This window comes from Magnolia sinica, chromosome 12, assembly GCF_029962835.1.
Source record: "Magnolia sinica isolate HGM2019 chromosome 12, MsV1, whole genome shotgun sequence".
NCBI classification, from domain to species: domain Eukaryota; kingdom Viridiplantae; phylum Streptophyta; class Magnoliopsida; order Magnoliales; family Magnoliaceae; genus Magnolia; species Magnolia sinica.
In genome coordinates this window covers 59,887,045-59,893,527 of record NC_080584.1, presented here as the reverse complement: position 1 = coordinate 59,893,527, position 6,483 = coordinate 59,887,045, and positions in this window count along the sequence as shown.

The window sequence follows — 6,483 nt, the reverse complement described above, 5'->3', positions numbered from 1 at the left end:
CAACGGCCTATGCATCAGCCCAACCTGCCATAGCAAGCCCGAGTCCATGCAATGGCGACAGAGGGCATGAATGCGGCCACGCCCACGCCCATGACATTTGAAGTGACTGCTCATATCCGAGGTACCCTCGTATTCCTTTTGGTGGACACTGGGTCCACTATGTCACTAATATCATGCACAGCTATCAAGCATCTAGAACTAATCACCAGTCCCATGTCGAGAGGCTGAATCATTGCGGCGGCCGGGACTTTCTCGGAAGCTACAAGAATGTGTTGAGGCTACCCCATAGACTTGGGGGGTAAGAGAACACATGTGGACCTAATCGTCACAAAGGTCTTCCATTATGACGTCATCTTGGGCATGAATTGGCTCACCGCGATGAAAGCATAAATAGATTGCGAGACACAGATGGTGACGATCCATGAAGACGATGACATTCCCTTTACGTTTCTTATACAGGTCAGCTACCCTCATCGAATTTTGTGTTATGCTGCCTTAGAGGAAGGCTACGACAAAGCCTCACTAGCAAGCACGCCTGTTGTCCAAGACTACATAGACGTGTTTAAACCCATTCATGGGCTCCCTCCCCAAAGGGAGATTGATTTTACCATTGATTTGGTACTAGTTGCCATGCCCATTTCCCTACCGACCTATCGCATGCCCCGTGCGAAATGGAGGAGCTTGGGACCCAAATTGACGATCTACTAGAGTCAAGCTTCATCCAACTCAGCATTTTGCCTTGGGGAGCTCTAGTTCTATTTGTAAAGAAGAAGGACGACACCTTGCGATTGTGCATCAACTATAGGAGGCTGAACCACGTCACGATGAGAAACAAATATTTGTTGCCAAAGATTGATGACTTATTTGATCAACTAAGAGGTGCACAATAGTTCTTAAAGATTTACTTGCAATCCGGGTATCACCAATTGCGGGTCAGGAAGGAGGACGTATAGAAAACCGCCTTCAGGACCAATTTCGGACATTACGAGTTCCTAGTCATGCCTTTCGGACTCACAAATGCACGGGTTGTGTTCATGGATCTTATGAATAGAGTCTTCAGACCCTTCTTGTATAGGTACATTATCGTGTTCATCGACGACATATTGGTGTACTCGAAGAGTCGAGAGGACCACGAAGAACACCTACAAGCAGTCCTCAAGACGCTTAAGCAAAACCAATTGTTTGGCCAATTCCGGAAGTGCGACTTCTGAAAATAGGAGGTTAAATTTCTAGGACATGTGATGTCTAAAGAGGGCATTTTTGTGGATCTCACCAAGGTGGTAGCCGTGCAAGACTGGAAGCAACTAGGCTCGGTTACCGAAGTGAGAAGCTTTCTTGGACTGCAGGATACTATTGCCGGTTCATTAAAGATTTCTCAAAAATAGCTCGGCCATTGTCCGAACTCACTCGGAAGGACATTAAATTCTCCTGGAACGAGAGGGCGGAGGCGGCCTTCCAAGAACTGAAGGATAAGTTGGTGTCAGCACCAGTGCTTGTCCTACCTAAACAAGGAGTCAAATATACCATTTATATAGATGCCTCTCTAGTAGGCTTGGGCTCCATGCTTATGCAAAAGGACATAGTCATCGCCTACACCTAACAACTGAGAAAACATGAGGAGAACTATCCCACTCACAACCTTGAGTTGGCAGCAGTCATCTTCGCTCTGAAGTTATGGAGACACTCTCTCTACGGGGAAGAATTTGAACTCTTTTGTGATCATAAGAGCCTCAAATACATCTTCACCCAAAGAGATTTGAACATGAGGCAGCGTCGCTGGATGGAGACATTGAAGGATTTCAAATTTGAGGTTTCCTATCACCCAGGCAAGGCTAACTTGGTGGCGGATGCCTTAAGTCGCAAAAGGGTGCTGGAGTTTGCGGCCCCGTTAATGGTAGAAGAATGGAGCATGGTGGAGTTCGTACGAGACTTCATGAAATTGACGATGGAAGAGCCATACGAGACCATAGCCCACATCCATGTACAACCATTGATCGATAGTCGAATCATCGAGGCCCAAGGGAGTGATGAATTGCTGAAAAGAATGATGGGGATAGCAGGAGACAATGACAAGTCCGAATGGAGAATCCGTTCCGATAGAGGCTTACAGTTCCAGGGCCACCTATGTGTCCTGAACCTTCCTGGACTAAGGGAAGAAGTTGTGAGTGCCACCCATAACTCTAAGCTAGCAATGCACCCGGGAAGCACAAAAATGTACCGAGACCTTAAGCGAAATTATTGGTGGGACAACATGAAGAGGGAGATAATAGACTACGTGTCGCGATGTCTCACCTGCCAACAAGTCAAGGCCAAGCATCGTAGGCCTCCAGGTCTTTTGCAGCCCATGCCTTTGGCCGAGTGGAAATGAGATTTCATATCCATGGACTTCATTTCTAGCTTGCCCAAAACGAGGAAGGGACACGATTCGATTTGGGTGATTGTGGACAGATTAACGAAATCGGCCCACTTGCCCCCAATCTGGGCTTCTAACTCAATCGATAATCTAGCTAAGCTGTATATCAAGGAGATAATACATGTAACGCCCTGGTTTTCGGAACCCGAGTATATGACTCATTTTCTAAAAACCTGAGTGTTAGCCTTTAAAATTCAGTGTAAATTTAAACTGTTTCGTTATTAAGCTGAGTTATCAGCAAACATAGCTAGAGTAAACCATGTATTGAATAAAAGCAATTCAATCAACATAGAGGTCCAAATGTAGTGCCCATACAGGACTTATATAATCCAAATAACAAAAATTCATTAAATGAAAACATGAATCTATCATCTAATGGTGGAGCTCAATATGGGTCGCAGGGACCCCGTCTCACTCCTCAGCTACCCGATATGCTCTGGCAATCCAGTGAATAGCAACGGCTCGCTCTACACCTGCGTCAACTGATATGGTTTGATAGCGTTAATGGCTATCGCAGTGAGGAGCACCCTCTAAGATTACGCACTCATCATTCATAATTCAGGATAGATTGCAAGTCATGAGAATGAACATATTAAATAACGCAATTCACAATCATGATTATATATTAAAAAAATTAAGTCAATCATCATAATCTCATCATTAACAAAATATAATAGCAATCGCAATGCAAGTGAAGATATCCAGAGAGTCAAATAGTCAATCATACAACTTTCTATTGCACCTGAAAATCACATTGTACGCGAACACCGCAAGATGGCTAAAAAATCGATAAGCGAACTTCCACTCCACCTGAAAAGCATAGTACAAGTGAACTCCACAAGGTAAATAAAAAATCAACCTTTAAACCTCTATTTCACTCGAAAATCATATTGTACGTAAACTCCGCAAGATGCGTAGAAAATCGATAAGCGAACTCCCACTCCACCCAAAAATCATGGTACGACTAAACACCGTAAGATTAAGAGAGAACAACATACAACATCTACTTCACCCGAAAATCATATCGTACGTGAACACCGCAAGATGGCCAGAAAATCGATAAGCCAACTCCCGCTCCACCCGAAAATCACAGTATGACTGAACACCGCAAGATGAAGAGACAATCAACATACAAACTCTAGACCACCCGGAAGTCATATCGTACGTGAACACCGCAAGATGGCTAGAAAATCGATAAGTGAACTTCAGCTCCACCCAAAAATCATGATCAGACTGATCACCGCAAGATAGCTAGGAAACCGACATACAAACATCTGTTCCACCCGAAAATCATATTGTACTTGAACAACGCAAGATGGCTACAAAATTGATAAGCAAACTCCCGCTCCACCTGAAAATCATAATACGACTAAACACCACAAGATGAAGAGATAACAACATACAAACTCTAGACCATCTAGAAATATATCATATGTGAACACCGCAAGATGGCTAGAAAATCGATAAGTGAAGTCCTGCTCCACCCGAAAATCACAATATGACTGGACACCGCAAGATAGCTAGAAAACCAACAAGATATGTGAATATAACCAATATGCCACAAAAGGGCGCCAATGTTCCATCAAAGCCAAGAAGGGTAAATAAGCGATCTAAGCCACGTAGGGAAAATATGCGGTCCAAGCTGCGTAAGTCAAATATGGACCGCAAGATGGTAAGTTAATGACAAGTTCCATTCAATACATCACATAAGCGCAAGCAGCAAGCATACAGTTAATTAACAAATGTACAACTAAAGATAGCATGTTATCATCAAATCATTTATGCTTGCTATATTTAAAAAGAGATGTTCATTATCTAACAGAGGAATCAAGTGCGCAACCGAATAACATATTCATGTAGTAAGATAAATAATTCAATGAGAGAAATCAAGGCATCATATTTGTCTAGATTAATGAATTTAAGTGGGAAGCTCAAAGGGTGAGTCCTCACCTTTGATCAATTATGAGACGGAACCAACTTGAATCCTGTCACAATGTCCACACCAACTTGACTTCAACGAGAGCGATCTAAGGTAGCCTCTACTGAATACCTAGTTGTCGACTTATCCTTGCCATGACCCCAATCTAATTTAAACTGCAAGATTGCCGAGTCAACCCATTTCTCCAACCCAAACTCTCCCTTCCTTCCTTTTCCTTTTTCTCTCTTCTTCTTCTACTCCTCCTTTTCTCCCTTCCTTGCTAGAACTCCAATAGGTCTCCAACCCAACCAGGTCCAAGACCAACTTGTTCAAGCCGAACTTGATTTTGGCCGAGTTGACACGACACCCAACAGACCTAAGCTCCCTCTCTCGCTCTTGCTTTTCTTCCTCTCTCCCTCTCTCTCTCTCTCTCCCTCCCTCTCTCTCTCCTCACTTTTCAGGCATGTCCAGCGAGATTGCTAGACCAAAACCCATCCCACACTCGCACCAGCGAGTCAAAAGCAAGTCGACTCTTTAACTTGGTTTCCCGCGAAGTGAACCTCCTGCCTTCCCCTCTTCTACTCTCATTCCCTTTTTCTTTTGCTTTCTCAAGAGCAGGTGGGACCCAAACTCAGACAAACCGAGTCTAAGACCTAGTGCAACAATGGACAGCATGAGGAAGAATAACAGCTTCCTCTCTCCCTCTCTTGTTTTATTTCTTCCTTCTTTTTTTCTTTTTTATCTTTTTTTTTTCCTTCCTCTCTTTTTCTCCCTTCTGAGCCTTTACTCACGGCCAAACAGGGCCCAGACTTGGTCTAAACTCGGGCTAGTGCAGCAGCAGCAAGGAGGAGGACAACGTCCTCCCTCACTTTCTCGTTTCTTTCTTCTCTCTCTATCTTCTCTCTCAACTCCTCGTTATCTCTTTCCTTCCTTACTCTCCCTCTGCTGCTTCCAGGAATGCCTAGAATGAGTTAGCCCGACTCGAGCTGGTGCAGCAGGAGGTCGAACAGCAACCCCAACTTAGTGCGGCACGGTGCAGCTTGAACGGGGAAGGAGGCCGCCATTAATGGTGAAACCTCTCACATTACTTCTTTCTCTGATCCATCGGTTGGGGAAGGTCTGTCTGCTTGCTAAGGAACTTGTGGAATAGGGACTTGAAGCTTAAGGATGGTTGGGTTGGTGGTTTCGAAGTGAGAAGGATTTCAGCCGGTTTTCGAGGGCTGCTGCAAGAATGGGAGGAAGGGTGCCATTGTTCAATTCCCTCCTCCTTTTAGCACTGCCCTGACTTCCCCAAAGCCGTTGGATAAGGACTAGATGTCCCGGATTGAATCCTACTGTTCGGTTTTCTCAAAATAGTGGGAAGGATCTGCATTAGTTTTCTTGCAAGGAAACCCTAAAGAGGAGAGAAAGTAGGGCTTGGATGCTTCTAAATGGAGGGCTAAGATGAAAGGAAAAGAGCTCACGCGGATCTCCCTCATGGGAGCAGCAGAATGCGGTTTCTGTTTTCGGAAACAATTACGCACAACTCCTTTTCACAGGTTATTGCGCACATGAACGCGTGCATGAACTCACATGAACGACATGGTTTTGCTTAGATTTAGCCCCCTACAAGATGGACGGCTCAGATCATCTGATCAATGGCCAATGGTGGGCCAGATCTGAGCCAAACGGACGTTTTTCATTTGAGTTAGCTCGGGCAAGAAGAAAGCCCCCTGTTTTTTTCCATTTCCATCGGGTCAATCCCAATTGACCGGTTTTCCCGATTTGGTGCGACGCTAGTGCACGTGCACCACTTGCACATGCACCTCAGTGTGGGGCCCAAAAAGGTGCCCTGAGAAAATCCACTCTGTTCATTCATCTTGCCAGGTCCTATCAGGGCCCGACCCAAGGAATGAGGCAGATCCAAGGCTTAGGCGGGTCATACTTGTGACTCGGGGTCCTTAATTGTAGGTGGATTGCCCCAACAAAATTGTTGTGGTCCACCAAGATGTTTATGTGAAATCTAGCTCACCCAATAGCCCAAATAGCTTAAGATGGGCCACTAATCTGACTATGAGGTTGACCCATAGCCCAAATGAGCCTTATTAAGTGGATATCTGTTTTAACTATTGATCTGACGGGCATATCGATTCCAATTGCACATTAAGGGTTT